At 43.4% G+C, this 18,081-nt stretch overlaps 1 long non-coding RNA gene across 1 annotated transcript in view; it reads left to right on the forward strand.

The window, feature by feature from the left end:
* Positions 1–13,211, forward strand: part of LOC309810961 — a 270,078-nt gene extending 256,867 nt beyond the window's left edge. The window contains exon 2 of the long non-coding RNA XR_014295083.1: positions 13,102–13,211. This is a non-coding gene — a long non-coding RNA (uncharacterized lncRNA). The remainder of the gene's footprint in view (positions 1–13,101) is intronic.
* The last annotated feature ends 4,870 nt before the right edge of the window (positions 13,212–18,081 follow it).

The following is an 18,081-nucleotide window of genomic DNA, read 5'->3' on the forward strand; positions in this document are numbered from 1 at the left end:
TATGTACAAGGGCTTGAAAGCCTAGAGGAAGGACCGTGGTGCCACACCAGCGAAAGCACGAAGGCCAACTTAGTGCCTGCAGGCCAGCCAGGGTAGTCCTGGCCCCGGGCGCTCTTCCAGAAGCTTTCCATTGCCCTGCCTGAGATACCCATCCTGTCCCGGCCCCCACTGCTTTTTTCCATCCTCACCTCTGTCCGGAGAGAAATTCCAGTGGAAAGTATGGGTGACACAACCTCTTCTTTACAGGCGGCAGCCTGGCAACTCCTGCAGAAAGGCCAGCAGAACCCCACTCACACCGGGCCACCCACAAAGCTGTGGCCCCTCACTCCCTCCCACCAGCACAGCCCCGAGACTGCTGACGGGGCAGAGAATATGGAGGCAGGCACAGCTTCAGGGGCTATTGCTGCCTGGAGCGCTGTTTATATTGACCTCAACGAGGCACACCTGGGGAGGGCGGGCCGGCAGTGTAAGGCTGCCCAGGTCAGCTAATCCACAACCCTCAGGGAATCACATTGTTGAAAATGGACCACGCTAAGGCAGAAGAGAAGCCAAGGGAAAAAAGGACACAATGCCATTTGCAGCACCGTAGATGGGTCTAGAAGTAATCACGTGACTTGTAGCAAGTCAGAAAGTGAAAGACACATATCATATCATATCACTTATAGGTGTTACCTAAAAATGGATACCAGGGCAGATATTTCCACGGAGAAGGGCAATCACAGATTCATTAAACAAACTTATGGTTCACCAATGGAAAGGTGTGAGGATTGGTTTCATTACGATATCGGGGTTAAGAGACATATACAAACACAGGTGACATATATAATCACCAAAGACCTACAGAATACCAAGAGAGGACTACTCAACATTCTGTCATAACGTACATGGGAAAAGGATCCCAGGAAGAACAGACATCTGTATATGAGTAAAAGAACCACATCTTCCACACCTACAACAAGCCAAACATTGTAATCAAACTTGCTGTAATAAAAAATAAAAAATTAAATTAAAAACACGAACAAGAAGTAGTGAGACAAACGTGAGGGGCTTTCTCCTGGCACATTCCATTCTAAACTCCAATCTAGAACACCACTTCCACTGAGGCTCTCTTGCCCTAGTAACCAGATTTGGTAAGGGTGAACTGCTGCCACCTTGTGGCCGTTTCACACAACAGCAGCTTTAATCCCAGCGCTAATGGTCAGTTGATATTCAAAATCATTGCAGGCCTGTAAATGACACCTGCCCTGAAAACAAATCGTGGGGTCACATATCGACCAAAAAATTCAAAGGACGTCCATATTTCAAAATGACCGTTTCAAAAGGCATATTTTACGCACATTAGTGTTCTGCTTCTTTTCCTTTCTTTCCTTTTTTGTTAAAAAAAACGGGAATGGAAAAAGGCATCCCTCAGAATGGGCGAAAATCGTTGCAGACGAATCAATGGACAGAGGTTTAATCTCCAATATATATAAACAGCTCATGCAGCTTAATATTAAAAAAAACAAACAACCCAAAAAAAATGGGTAGAAGATCTAAAGAGACGTTTCTTCAAAGGAGACACAGAGATGGACAAGACGCACATGAAAAGCTGCTCAACAGCACTAATTATTAGAGAAATGCAAATCAAAACTACAATGAGGTATCACCTCACACCTGTTAGAATCGGCATCATCAGAATATCTACAAACAACCAATTCTGGGGAGGGTGTGGACAAAAGGAGCCCTCTTCCACTACTGGTGGGAATGTAAATTGATACAGTCACTATGGAGAACAGTATGGATTTTCCTTAAAAAATCTAGAAATAGAATTACCATCTGATCCAGCAATCCCACTTCTGGGCATATACCCAGAGAAAACCGTATTTCAAAAAGGCACATTCACCACAATGTTCGTTGCAGCACTATTTACAATAGCCAGGTAATGGAAGCAACCTAAATGCCCACAGACAGATGAATGGATAAAGATGTGGTACATATATAAAATGGAATATTACTCGGCCATAAAAAGGAATGAAGCTGGGTCATTTGTAGAGCCATCGATGGATCGAGAGACTGTCATACAGAATGAAGTAAGTCAGAAAGAGGAAAACAAATATTGTATATTAACGCATATATGTGGAGCCTAAAAATGGTACAGATGAACTGGTTTGCAGGGAAGAAATAGAGACACAGAGGTAGAGAACAAATGTATGGACACCAAGTGTGGGAAGCCATGGGGTGGTGATGGTGGGATGAGTTGGGAGTTTGGGATTGACCTGTATATATGTATATGCATAAAATACATAACTAATAATAATGTGCTGTATAAAAAAATAAATAAAATTAAATTTCAAAATTTTAAGAAATAAAATTTAAAAATAAAACAGAAAAAAGTTCTTCCCGTCACACAGATGTATTTATAGGAATGAATTATTTCCATGCTTATATCTATAAATACATAAAAGAGGAATAAAATCTAACTTGAACCATAAAAGAAAAAAAAATCCTGAACCCACGAGTTATACAGAGGAAAACCCTATCAGGGCACTTGCTCCAGTGGTAAACAATTCTGAAATTGGTCAGAGTTGGGGAATCATCTCTCATACAGCCAGCAACACACCCCCCACGCAAGGAGCGTCCTCATTGCAAAGCTGGGGGACCGTGCCGAGGCATCTGTGAGTAAAGGTGAGCTGAGCCCCAGGCCAGCTGCTGCTGAACTGTTCCCACCCTTTCCAGGTAAAACACCTGAATATGTACAAGGGCTTGAAAGTCTAGAGGAAGGACCGTGGTGCCACACCAGCGAAAGCACGAAGGCCAACTTGGTGCCTGCAGGCCAGCCTGGGTTGTCCTGGCCCCTGGTGCTCTTCCAGAAGCTTTCCATTGCCCTGCCTGAGATACCCATCCTGTCCCGGCCCCCACTGCTTTTTTCCATCCTCACCTCTGTCCGGAGAGAAATTCCAGCGGAAGGTATGGGTGACACAACCTCTTCTTTACAGGCGGCAGCCTGGCAACTCCTGCAGAAAGGCCAGCAGAACCCCACTCACACCGGGCCACCCACAAAGCTGTGGCCCCTCACACCCTCCCACCAGCACAGCCCCGAGACTGCTGACGGGGCAGAGAATATGGAGTCAGGCACAGCTTCAGGGGCTATTGCTGCCTGGAGCTCTGTTTATATTGACCTCAACGAGGCACACCTGGGGAGGGTGGGCCGGCAGGGTAAGGCTGCCCAGGTCAGCTAATCCACAACCCTCAGGGAATCACATTGTTGAAAATGGACCACGCTAAGGCAGAAGAGAAGCCAAGGGAAAAAAGGACACAATGCCATTTGCAGCACCGTAGATGAGTCTAGAAGTAATCACGTGACTTGTAGTAAGTCAGAAAGTGAAAGACACATATCATATCATATCACTTATAGGTGTTACCTAAAAATGGATACCAGGGCAGATATTGCCACGGAGAAGGGCAATCACAGATTCATTAAACAAACTTATGGTTCACCAATGGAAAGGTGTGAGGATTGGTTTCATTACGATATCGCGGTTAACAGACATATACAAACACAGGTGACATATATAATCACCAAAGACCTACAGAACACCAAGAGAGGACTACTCAACATTCTGTCATAACGTACATGGGAAAAGGATCCCAGGAAGAACAGACATCTGTATATGTGTAAAAGAACCACATCTTCCACACCTACAACAAGCCAAACATTGTAATCAAACTTGCTGTAAGAAAAAATAAAAAATTAAATTAAAAACACGAACAAGAAGTAGTGAGACAAACGTGAGGGGCTTTCTCCTGGCACATTCCATTCTAAATTCCAATCTAGAACACCACTTCCACTGAGGCTCTCTTGCCCTAGTAACCAGATTTGGTAAGGGTGAACTGCTGCCACCTTGTGGCCGTTTCACACAACAGCAGCTTTAATCCCAGCGCTAATGGTCAGTTGATATTCAAAATCATTGCAGGCCTGTAAATGACACCTGCCCTGAAAACAAATCCTGGGGTCACATATCGACCAAAAAATTCAAAGGACGTCCATATTTCAAAATGACCGTTTCAAAAGGCATATTTTACGCACATTAGTGTTCTGCTTCTTTTCCTTTCTTTCCTTTTTTGTTAAAAAAAACGGGAATGGAAAAAGGCATCCCTCAGAATGGGCGAAAATCGTTGCAGACGAATCAATGGACAGAGGTTTAATCTCCAATATATATAAACAGCTCATGCAGCTTAATATTAAAAAAACAAACAACCCAAAAAAAATGGGCAGAAGATCTAAAGAGACGTTTCTTCAAAGGAGACACAGAGATGGACAAGACGCACATGAAAAGCTGCTCAACAGCACTAATTATTAGAGAAATGCAAATCAAAACTACAATGAGGTATCACCTCACACCTGTTAGAATCGGCATCATCAGAATATCTACAAACAACCAATTCTGGGGAGGGTGTGGACAAAAGGAGCCCTCTTCCACTATTGGTGGGAATGTAAATTGATACAGTCACTATGGAGAACAGTATGGATTTTCCTTAAAAAAACTAGAAATAGAATTACCATCTGATCCAGCAATCCCACTTCTGGGCATATACCCAGAGAAAACCGTATTTCAAAAAGGCACATTCACCACAATGTTCGTTGCAGCACTATTTACAATAGCCAGGTAATGGAAGCAACCTAAATGCCCACAGACAGATGAATGGATAAAGATGTGGTACATATATAAAATGGAATATTACTCGGCCATAAAAAGGAATGAAACTGGGTCATTTGTAGAGCCATCGATGGATCGAGAGACTGTCATACAGAATGAAGTAAGTCAGAAAGAGGAAAACAAATATTGTATATTAACGCATATATGTGGAGCCTAAAAATGGTACAGATGAACTGGTTTGCAGGGAAGAAATAGAGACACAGAGGTAGAGAACAAATGTATGGACACCAAGTGTGGGAAGCCATGGGGTGGTGGTGGTGGGATGAGTTGGGAGTTTGGGATTGACCTGTATACATGTATATGCATAAAATACATAACTAATAATAATGTGCTGTATAAAAACATAAATAAAATTAAATTTCAAAATTTTAAAAAATAAAATTTAAAAATAAAACAGAAAAAAGTTCTTCCCGTCACACAGATGTATTTATAGGAATGAATTATTTCCATGCTTATATCTATAAATACATAAAAGAGGAATAAAATCTAACTTGAACCATAAAAGAAAAAAAAATCCTGAACCCACGAGTTATACAGAGGAAAACCCTATCAGGGCACTTGCTCCAGTGGTAAACAATTCTGAAATTGGTCAGAGGTGGGGAATCATCTCCCATAGAGCCAGCAACCCACCCCCCACGCAAGGAGCGTCCTCATTGCAAAGCTGGGGGACCATGCCGAGGCATCTGTGAGTAAACGTGAGCTGAGCCCCAGGCCAGCTGCTGCTGAACTGTTCCCACCCTTTCCAGGTAAAACACCTGAATATGTACAAGGGCTTGAAAGCCTAGAGGAAGGACCGTGGTGCCACACCAGCGAAAGCACGAAGGCCAACTTGAAGCCTGCAGGCCAGCCAGGGTAGTCCTGGCCCCGGGCGCTCTTCCAGAAGCTTTCCATTGCCCTGCCTGAGATACCCATCCTGTCCCGGCCCCCACTGCTTTTTTCCATCCTCACCTCTGTCCGGAGAGAAATTCCAGCGGAAAGTATGGGTGACACAACCTCTTCTTTACAGGCGGCAGCCTGGCAACTCCTGCAGAAAGGCCAGCAGAACCCCACTCACACCGGGCCACCCACAAAGCTGTGGCCCCTCACTCCCTCCCACCAGCACAGCCCCGAGACTGCTGACGGGGCAGAGAATATGGAGGCAGGCACAGCTTCAGGGGCTATTGCTGCCTGGAGCGCTGTTTATATTGACCTCAACGAGGCACACCGGGGGAGGGCGGGCCGGCAGTGTAAGGCTGCCCAGGTCAGCTAATCCACAACCCTCAGGGAATCACATTGTTGAAAATGGACCACGCTAAGGCAGAAGAGAAGCCAAGGGAAAAAAGGACACAATGCCATTTGCAGCACCGTAGATGAGTCTAGAAGTAATCACGTGACTTGTAGTAAGTCAGAAAGTGAAAGACACATATCATATCACTTATAGGTGTTACCTAAAAATGGATACCAGGGCAGATATTTCCACGGAGAAGGGCAATCACAGATTCATTAAACAAACATATGGTTCACCAATGGAAAGGTGTGAGGATTGGTTTCATTATGATATCGCGGTTAACAGACATATAGAAACACAGGTGACATATATAATCACCAAACACCTACAGAATACCGAGAGGACTACTCAACATTCTGTCATAACGTACATGGGAAAAGGATCCCAGGAAGAACAGACATCTGTATATGTGTAAAAGAACCACATCTTCCACACCTACAACAAGCCAAACATTGTAATCAAAATTGCTGTAATAAAAAATAAAAAAATTAAATTAAAAACACGAACAAGAAGTAGTGAGACAAACGTGAGGGGCTTTCTCCTGGCACATTCCATTCTAAACTCCAATCTAGAACACCACTTCCACTGAGGCTCTCTTGCCCTAGTAACCAGATTTGGTAAGGGTGAACTGCTGCCACCTTGTGGCCGTTTCACACAACAGCAGCTTTAATCCCAACGCTAATGGTCAATTGATATTCAAAATCATTGCAGGCCTGTAAATGACACCTGCCCTGAAAACAAATCCTGGGGTCACATATCGACCAAAAAATTCAAAGGACGTCCATATTTCAAAACGACCGTTTCAAAAGGCATATTTTACGCACATTAGTGTTCTGCTTCTTTTCCTTTCTTTCCTTTTTTGTTAAAAAAAACGGGAATGGAAAAAGGCATCCCTCAGAATGGGCGAAAATCGTTGCAGACGAATCAATGGACAGAGGTTTAATCTCCAATATATATAAACAGCTCATGCAGCTTAATATTAAAAAAAACAAACAACCCAAAAAAATGGGCAGAAGATCTAAAGAGACGTTTCTTCAAAGGAAACACAGAGATGGCCTAGACGCACATGAAAAGCTGCTCAACAGCACTAATTATTAGAGAAATGCAAATCAAAACTACAATGAGGTATCACCTCACACCTGTTAGAATCGGCATCATCAGAAAATCTACAAACAACCAATTCTGGGGAGGGTGTGGACAAAAGGAGCCCTCTTCCACTATTGGTGGGAATGTAAATTGATACAGTCACTATGGAGAACAGTATGTATTTTCCTTAAAAAAACTAGAAATAGAATTACCATCTGATCCAGCAATCCCACTTCTGGGCATATACCCAGAGAAAACCGTATTTCAAAAAGGCACATTCACCACAATGTTCGTTGCAGCACTATTTACAATAGCCAGGTAATGGAAGCAACCTAAATGCCCACAGACAGATGAATGGATAAAGATGTGGTACATATATAAAATGGAATATTACTCGGCCATAAAAAGGAATGAAACTGGGTCATTTGTAGAGCCATCGATGGATCGAGAGACTGTCATACAAAATGAAGTAAGTCAGAAAGAGGAAAACAAATATTGTATATTAACGCATATATGTGGAGCCTAAAAATGGTACAGATGAACTGGTTTGCAGGGAAGAAATAGAGACACAGAGGTAGAGAACAAACGTATGGACACCAAGTGTGGGAAGCCATGGGGTGGTGGTGGTGGGATGAGTTGGGAGTTTGGGATTGACCTGTATACATGTATATGCATAAAATACATAACTAATGATGTGCTGTATAAAAAAACATAAATAAAATTAAATTTCAAAATTTTAAAAAATAAAATTTAAAAATAAAACAGAAAAAATTCTTCCCGTCACACAGATGTATTTATAGGAATGAATTATTTCCATGCTTATATTTATAAATACATAAAAGAGGAATAAAATCTAACTTGAACCATAAAAGAAAAAAAAAGTGAACCCACGAGTTATACACAGGAAAACCCTATCACGGCACTTGCTACAGCGGTAAACAATTCTGAGATTGGTCAGAGGTGGGGAACCATCTCCCATACAGCCAGCAACCCACCCCCCACGCAAGGAGCGTCCTCATTGCAAAGCTGGGGGACCGTGCCGAGGCATCTGTGAGTAAACGTGAGCTGAGCCCCAGGCCAGCTGCTGCTGAACTGTTCCCACCCTTTCCAGGTAAAACACCTCAATATGTACAAGGGCTTGAAAGCCTAGAGGAAGGACCGTGGAGCCACACCAGCGACAGCACGCAGGCCAACTTGGTGCCTGCAGGCCAGCCAGGGTGGTCCTGGCCCCGGGCGCTCTTCCAGAAGCTTTCCATTGCCCTGCCTGGGATACCCCTCCTGTCCCGGCCCCCACTGCTTTTTTCCTTCCTCACCTCTGTCCGGAGAGAAATTCCAGCGGAAGGTATGGGTGACACATCCTCTTCTTTACAGGCGGCAGCCTGGCAACTCCTGCAGAAAGGCCAGCAGAACCCCACTCACACCGGGCCACCCACAAAGCTGTGGCCCCTCACACCCTCCCACCAGCACAGCCCCGAGACTGCTGACGGGGCAGAGAATATGGAGTCAGGCACAGCTTCAGGGGCTATTGCTGCCTGGAGCGCTGTTTATATTGACCTCAACGAGGCACACCTGGGGAGGGCGGGTCGACAGGGTAAGGCTGCCCAGGTCAGCTAATCCACAACCCTCAGGGAATCACATTGTTGAAAATGGACCCCGCTAAGGCAGAAGAGAAGCCAAGGAAAAAAAGGACACAATGCCATTTGCAGCACCGTAGATGAGTCTAGAAATAATCACGTGACTTGTAGTAAGTCAGAAAGTGAAAGACACATATCATATCACTTATAGGTGTTACCTAAAAATGGATACCAAGGCAGATATTTCCACGGAGAAGGGCAATCACAGATTCATTAAACAAACTTATGGTTCACCAATGGAAAGGTGTGAGGATTGGTTTCATTACGATATCGGGGTTAACAGACATATACAAACACAGGTGACATATATAATCACCAAAGACCTACAGAATACCAAGAGAGGACTACTCAACATTCTGTCATAACGTACATGGGAAAAGGATCCCAGGAAGAACAGACATCTGTATATGAGTAAAAGAACCACATCTTCCACACCTACAACAAGCCAAACATTGTAATCAAACTTGCTGTAAGAAAAAATAAAAAATTAAATTAAAAACACGAACAAGAAGTAGTGAGACAAACGTGAGGGGCTTTCTCCTGGCACATTCCATTCTAAACTCCAATCTAGAACACCACTTCCACTGAGGCTCTCTTGCCCTAGTAACCAGATTTGGTAAGGGTGAACTGCTGCCACCTTGTGGCCGTTTCACACAACAGCAGCTTTAATCCCAGCGCTAATGGTCAGTTGATATTCAAAATCATTGCAGGCCTGTAAATGACACCTGCCCTGAAAACAAATCGTGGGGTCACATATCGACCAAAAAATTCAAAGGACGTCCATATTTCAAAACGACCGTTTCAAAAGGCATATTTTACGCACATTAGTGTTCTGCTTCTTTTCCTTTCTTTCCTTTTTTGTTAAAAAAAACGGGAATGGAAAAAGGCATCCCTCAGAATGGGCGAAAATCGTTGCAGACGAATCAATGGACAGAGGTTTAATCTCCAATATATATAAACAGCTCATGCAGCTTAATATTAAAAAAAACAAACAACCCAAAAAAAATGGGTAGAAGATCTAAAGAGGCGTTTCTTCAAAGGAGACACAGAGATGGACAAGACGCACATGAAAAGCTGCTCAACAGCACTAATTATTAGAGAAATGCAAATCAAAACTACAATGAGGTATCACCTCACACCTGTTAGAATCGGCATCATCAGAAAATCTACAAACAACCAATTCTGGGGAGGGTGTGGACAAAAGGAGCCCTCTTCCACTATTGGTGGGAATGTAAATTGATACAGTCACTATGGAGAACAGTATGGATTTTCCTTAAAAAAACTAGAAATAGAATTACCATCTGATCCAGCAATCCCACTTCTGGGCATATACCCAGAGAAAACCGTATTTCAAAAAGGCACATTCACCACAATGTTCGTTGCAGCACTATTTACAATAGCCAGGTAATGGAAGCAACCTAAATGCCCACAGACAGATGAATGGATAAAGATGTGGTACATATATAAAATGGAATATTACTCGGCCATAAAAAGGAATGAAACTGGGTCATTTGTAGAGCCATCGATGGATCGAGAGACTGTCATACAGAATGAAGTAAGTCAGAAAGAGGAAAACAAATATTGTATATTAACGCATATATGTGGAGCCTAAAAATGGTACAGATGAACTGGTTTGCAGGGAAGAAATAGAGACACAGAGGTAGAGAACAAACGTATGGACACCAAGTGTGGGAAGCCATGGGGTGGTGGTGGTGGGATGAGTTGGGAGTTTGGGATTGACCTGTATACATGTATATGCATAAAATACAGAACTAATAATAATGTGCTGTATAAAAACATAAATAAAATTAAATTTCAAAATTTTAAAAAATAAAATTTAAAAATAAAACAGAAAAAAGTTCTTCCCGTCACACAGATGTATTTATAGGAATGAATTATTTCCATGCTTATATCTATAAATACATAAAAGAGGAATAAAATCTAACTTGAACCATAAAAGAAAAAAAAATCCTGAACCCACGAGTTATACAGAGGAAAACCCTATCAGGGCACTTGCTCCAGTGGTAAACAATTCTGAAATTGGTCAGAGGTGGGGAATCATCTCCCATAGAGCCAGCAACCCACCCCCCACGCAAGGAGCGTCCTCATTGCAAAGCTGGGGGACCATGCCGAGGCATCTGTGAGTAAACGTGAGCTGAGCCCCAGGCCAGCTGCTGCTGAACTGTTCCCACCCTTTCCAGGTAAAACACCTGAATATGTACAAGGGCTTGAAAGCCTAGAGGAAGGACCGTGGTGCCACACCAGCGAAAGCACGAAGGCCAACTTGGTGCCTGCAGGCCAGCCAGGGTAGTCCTGGCCCCGGGCGCTCTTCCAGAAGCTTTCCATTGCCCTGCCTGAGATACCCATCCTGTCCCGGCCCCCACTGCTTTTTTCCATCCTCACCTCTGTCCGGAGAGAAATTCCAGCGGAAAGTATGGGTGACACAACCTCTTCTTTACAGGCGGCAGCCTGGCAACTCCTGCAGAAAGGCCAGCAGAACCCCACTCACACCGGGCCACCCACAAAGCTGTGGCCCCTCACTCCCTCCCACCAGCACAGCCCCGAGACTGCTGACGGGGCAGAGAATATGGAGGCAGGCACAGCTTCAGGGGCTATTGCTGCCTGGAGCGCTGTTTATATTGACCTCAACGAGGCACACCGGGGGAGGGCGGGCCGGCAGTGTAAGGCTGCCCAGGTCAGCTAATCCACAACCCTCAGGGAATCACATTGTTGAAAATGGACCACGCTAAGGCAGAAGAGAAGCCAAGGGAAAAAAGGACACAATGCCATTTGCAGCACCGTAGATGGGTCTAGAAGTAATCACGTGACTTGTAGCAAGTCAGAAAGTGAAAGACACATATCATATCATATCACTTATAGGTGTTACCTAAAAATGGATACCAGGGCAGATATTTCCACGGAGAAGGGCAATCACAGATTCATTAAACAAACTTATGGTTCACCAATGGAAAGGTGTGAGGATTGGTTTCATTACGATATCGGGGTTAAGAGACATATACAAACACAGGTGACATATATAATCACCAAAGACCTACAGAATACCAAGAGAGGACTACTCAACATTCTGTCATAACGTACATGGGAAAAGGATCCCAGGAAGAACAGACATCTGTATATGAGTAAAAGAACCACATCTTCCACACCTACAACAAGCCAAACATTGTAATCAAACTTGCTGTAAGAAAAAATAAAAAATTAAATTAAAAACACGAACAAGAAGTAGTGAGACAAACGTGAGGGGCTTTCTCCTGGCACATTCCATTCTAAACTCCAATCTAGAACACCACTTCCACTGAGGCTCTCTTGCCCTAGTAACCAGATTTGGTAAGGGTGAACTGCTGCCACCTTGTGGCCGTTTCACACAACAGCAGCTTTAATCCCAGCGCTAATGGTCAGTTGATATTCAAAATCATTGCAGGCCTGTAAATGACACCTGCCCTGAAAACAAATCCTGGGGTCACATATCGACCAAAAAATTCAAAGGACGTCCATATTTCAAAATGACCGTTTCAAAAGGCATATTTTACGCACATTAGTGTTCTGCTTCTTTTCCTTTCTTTCCTTTTTTGTTAAAAAAAACGGGAATGGAAAAAGGCATCCCTCAGAATGGGCGAAAATCGTTGCAGACGAATCAATGGACAGAGGTTTAATCTCCAATATATATAAACAGCTCATGCAGCTTAATATTAAAAAAAAACAAACAACCCCAAAAAAATGGGTAGAAGATCTAAAGAGACGTTTCTTCAAAGGAGACACAGAGATGGACAAGACGCACATGAAAAGCTGCTCAACAGCACTAATTATTAGAGAAATGCAAATCAAAACTACAATGAGGTATCACCTCACACCTGTTAGAATCGGCATCATCAGAATATCTACAAACAACCAATTCTGGGGAGGGTGTGGACAAAAGGAGCCCTCTTCCACTACTGGTGGGAATGTAAATTGATACAGTCACTATGGAGAACAGTATGGATTTTCCTTAAAAAAACTAGAAATAGAATTACCATCTGATCCAGCAATCCCACTTCTGGGCATATACCCAGAGAAAACCGTATTTCAAAAAGGCACATTCACCACAATGTTCGTTGCAGCACTATTTACAATAGCCAGGTAATGGAAGCAACCTAAATGCCCACAGACAGATGAATGGATAAAGATGTGGTACATATATAAAATGGAATATTACTCGGCCATAAAAAGGAATGAAACTGGGTCATTTGTAGAGCCATCGATGGATCGAGAGACTGTCATACAGAATGAAGTAAGTCAGAAAGAGGAAAACAAATATTGAATATTAACGCATATATGTGGAGCCTAAAAATGGTACAGATGAACTGGTTTGCAGGGAAGAAATAGAGACACAGAGGTAGAGAACAAACGTATGGACACCAAGTGTGGGAAGCCATGGGGTGGTGGTGGTGGGATGAGTTGGGAGTTTGGGATTGACCTGTATACATGTATATGCATAAAATAGATAACTAATAATAATGTGCTGTATAAAAACATAAATAAAATTAAATTTCAAAATTTTAAAAAATAAAATTTAAAAATAAAACAGAAAAAAGTTCTTCCCGTCACACAGATGTATTTATAGGAATGAATTATTTCCATGCTTATATCTATAAATACATAAAAGAGGAATAAAATCTAACTTGAACCATAAAAGAAAAAAAAATCCTGAACCCACGAGTTATACAGAGGAAAACCCTATCAGGGCACTTGCTCCAGTGGTAAACAATTCTGAAATTGGTCAGAGGTGGGGAATCATCTCCCATAGAGCCAGCAACCCACCCCCCACGCAAGGAGCGTCCTCATTGCAAAGCTGGGGGACCATGCCGAGGCATCTGTGAGTAAACGTGAGCTGAGCCCCAGGCCAGCTGCTGCTGAACTGTTCCCACCCTTTCCAGGTAAAACACCTGAATATGTACAAGGGCTTGAAAGCCTAGAGGAAGAACCGTGGTGCCACACCAGCGAAAGCACGAAGGCCAACTTGGTGCCTGCAGGCCAGCCAGGGTTGTCCTGGACACTGGCGCTCTTCCAGAAGCTTTCCATTGCCCTGCCTGAGATACCCATCCTGTCCCGGCCCCCACTGCTTTTTTCCATCCTCACCTCTGTCCGGAGAGAAATTCCAGCGGAAAGTATGGGTGACACAACCTCTTCTTTACAGGCGGCAGCCTGGCAACTCCTGCAGAAAGGCCAGCAGAACCCCACTCACACCGGGCCACCAACAAAGCTGTGGCCCCTCACTCCCTCCCACCAGCACAGCCCCGAGACTGCTGACGGGGCAGAGAATATGGAGGCAGGCACAGCTTCAGGGGCTATTGCTGCCTGGAGCGCTGTTTATATTGACCTCAACGAGGCACACCTGGGGAGGGCGGGCCGGCAGGGTAAGGCTGCCCAGGTCAGCTAATCCACAACCCTCAGGGAATCACATTGTTGAAAATGGACCACGCTAAGGCAGAAGAGAAGCCAAGGGAAAAAAGGACACAATGCCATTTGCAGCACCGTAGATGAGTCTAGAAGTAATCACGTGACTTGTAGTAAGTCAGAAAGTGAAAGACACATATCATATCACTTATAGGTGTTACCTAAAAATGGATACCAGGGCAGATATTTCCACGGAGAAGGGCAATCACAGATTCATTAAACAAACATATGGTTCACCAATGGAAAGGTGTGAGGATTGGTTTCATTATGATATCGCGGTTAACAGACATATAGAAACACAGGTGACATATATAATCACCAAACACCTACAGAATACCGAGAGGACTACTCAACATTCTGTCATAACGTACATGGGAAAAGGATCCCAGGAAGAACAGACATCTGTATATGTGTAAAAGAACCACATCTTCCACACCTACAACAAGCCAAACATTGTAATCAAAATTGCTGTAATAAAAAATAAAAAAATTAAATTAAAAACACGAACAAGAAGTAGTGAGACAAACGTGAGGGGCTTTCTCCTGGCACATTCCATTCTAAACTCCAATCTAGAACACCACTTCCACTGAGGCTCTCTTGCCCTAGTAACCAGATTTGGTAAGGGTGAACTGCTGCCACCTTGTGGCCGTTTCACACAACAGCAGCTTTAATCCCAACGCTAATGGTCAATTGATATTCAAAATCATTGCAGGCCTGTAAATGACACCTGCCCTGAAAACAAATCCTGGGGTCACATATCGACCAAAAAATTCAAAGGACGTCCATATTTCAAAACGACCGTTTCAAAAGGCATATTTTACGCACATTAGTGTTCTGCTTCTTTTCCTTTCTTTCCTTTTTTGTTAAAAAAAACGGGAATGGAAAAAGGCATCCCTCAGAATGGGCGAAAATCGTTGCAGACGAATCAATGGACAGAGGTTTAATCTCCAATATATATAAACAGCTCATGCAGCTTAATATTAAAAAAAACAAACAACCCAAAAAAATGGGCAGAAGATCTAAAGAGACGTTTCTTCAAAGGAAACACAGAGATGGCCTAGACGCACATGAAAAGCTGCTCAACAGCACTAATTATTAGAGAAATGCAAATCAAAACTACAATGAGGTATCACCTCACACCTGTTAGAATCGGCATCATCAGAAAATCTACAAACAACCAATTCTGGGGAGGGTGTGGACAAAAGGAGCCCTCTTCCACTATTGGTGGGAATGTAAATTGATACAGTCACTATGGAGAACAGTATGTATTTTCCTTAAAAAAACTAGAAATAGAATTACCATCTGATCCAGCAATCCCACTTCTGGGCATATACCCAGAGAAAACCGTATTTCAAAAAGGCACATTCACCACAATGTTCGTTGCAGCACTATTTACAATAGCCAGGTAATGGAAGCAACCTAAATGCCCACAGACAGATGAATGGATAAAGATGTGGTACATATATAAAATGGAATATTACTCGGCCATAAAAAGGAATGAAACTGGGTCATTTGTAGAGCCATCGATGGATCGAGAGACTGTCATACAAAATGAAGTAAGTCAGAAAGAGGAAAACAAATATTGTATATTAACGCATATATGTGGAGCCTAAAAATGGTACAGATGAACTGGTTTGCAGGGAAGAAATAGAGACACAGAGGTAGAGAACAAACGTATGGACACCAAGTGTGGGAAGCCATGGGGTGGTGGTGGTGGGATGAGTTGGGAGTTTGGGATTGACCTGTATACATGTATATGCATAAAATACATAACTAATGATGTGCTGTATAAAAAAACATAAATAAAATTAAATTTCAAAATTTTAAAAAATAAAATTTAAAAATAAAACAGAAAAAATTCTTCCCGTCACACAGATGTATTTATAGGAATGAATTATTTCCATGCTTATATTTATAAATACATAAAAGAGGAATAAAATCTAACTTGAACCATAAAAGAAAAAAAAAGTGAACCCACGAGTTATACACAGGAAAACCCTATCACGGCACTTGCTACAGCGGTAAACAATTCTGAGATTGGTCAGAGGTGGGGAACCATCTCCCATACAGCCAGCAACCCACCCCCCACGCAAGGAGCGTCCTCATTGCAAAGCTGGGGGACCGTGCCGAGGCATCTGTGAGTAAACGTGAGCTGAGCCCCAGGCCAGCTGCTGCTGAACTGTTCCCACCCTTTCCAGGTAAAACACCTCAATATGTACAAGGGCTTGAAAGCCTAGAGGAAGGACCGTGGAGCCACACCAGCGACAGCACGCAGGCCAACTTGGTGCCTGCAGGCCAGCCAGGGTGGTCCTGGCCCCGGGCGCTCTTCCAGAAGCTTTCCATTGCCCTGCCTGGGATACCCCTCCTGTCCCGGCCCCCACTGCTTTTTTCCTTCCTCACCTCTGTCCGGAGAGAAATTCCAGCGGAAGGTATGGGTGACACATCCTCTTCTTTACAGGCGGCAGCCTGGCAACTCCTGCAGAAAGGCCAGCAGAACCCCACTCACACCGGGCCACCCACAAAGCTGTGGCCCCTCACACCCTCCCACCAGCACAGCCCCGAGACTGCTGACGGGGCAGAGAATATGGAGTCAGGCACAGCTTCAGGGGCTATTGCTGCCTGGAGCGCTGTTTATATTGACCTCAACGAGGCACACCTGGGGAGGGCGGGTCGACAGGGTAAGGCTGCCCAGGTCAGCTAATCCACAACCCTCAGGGAATCACATTGTTGAAAATGGACCCCGCTAAGGCAGAAGAGAAGCCAAGGAAAAAAAGGACACAATGCCATTTGCAGCACCGTAGATGAGTCTAGAAATAATCACGTGACTTGTAGTAAGTCAGAAAGTGAAAGACACATATCATATCACTTATAGGTGTTACCTAAAAATGGATACCAAGGCAGATATTTCCACGGAGAAGGGCAATCACAGATTCATTAAACAAACTTATGGTTCACCAATGGAAAGGTGTGAGGATTGGTTTCATTACGATATCGGGGTTAACAGACATATACAAACACAGGTGACATATATAATCACCAAAGACCTACAGAATACCAAGAGAGGACTACTCAACATTCTGTCATAACGTACATGGGAAAAGGATCCCAGGAAGAACAGACATCTGTATATGAGTAAAAGAACCACATCTTCCACACCTACAACAAGCCAAACATTGTAATCAAACTTGCTGTAAGAAAAAATAAAAAATTAAATTAAAAACACGAACAAGAAGTAGTGAGACAAACGTGAGGGGCTTTCTCCTGGCACATTCCATTCTAAACTCCAATGTAGAACACCACTTCCACTGAGGCTCTCTTGCCCTAGTAACCAGATTTGGTAAGGGTGAACTGCTGCCACCTTGTGGCCGTTTCACACAACAGCAGCTTTAATCCCAACACTAATGGTCAGTTGATATTCAAAATCATTGCAGGCCTGTAAATGACACCTGCCCTGAAAACAAATCCTGGGGTCACATATCGACCAAAAAATTCAAAGGACGTCCATATTTCAAAACGACCGTTTCAAAAGGCATATTTTACGCACATTAGTGTTCTGCTTCTTTTCCTTTCTTTCCTTTTTTGTTAAAAAAAACGGGAATGGAAAAAGGCATCCCTCAGAATGGGCGAAAATCATTGCAGACGAATCAATGGACAGAGGTTTAATCCCCAATATATATAAACAGCTCATGCAGCTTAATATTAAAAAAAACAAACAACCCAAAAAAATGGGCAGAAGATCTAAAGAGACGTTTCTTCTAAGGAGACACAGAGATGGCCTAGACGCACATGAAAAGCTGCTCAACAGCACTAATTATTAGAGAAATGCAAATCAAAACTACAATGAGGTATCACCTCACACCTGTTAGAATCGGCATCATCAGAAAATCTACAAACAACCAATTCTGGGGAGGGTGTGGACAAAAGGAGCCCTCTTCCACTATTGGTG

Source organism: Mesoplodon mirus (genome assembly GCF_964341445.2).
Source record: "Mesoplodon mirus genome assembly, chromosome: 10".
Lineage (NCBI taxonomy): Eukaryota > Metazoa > Chordata > Mammalia > Artiodactyla > Ziphiidae > Mesoplodon > Mesoplodon mirus.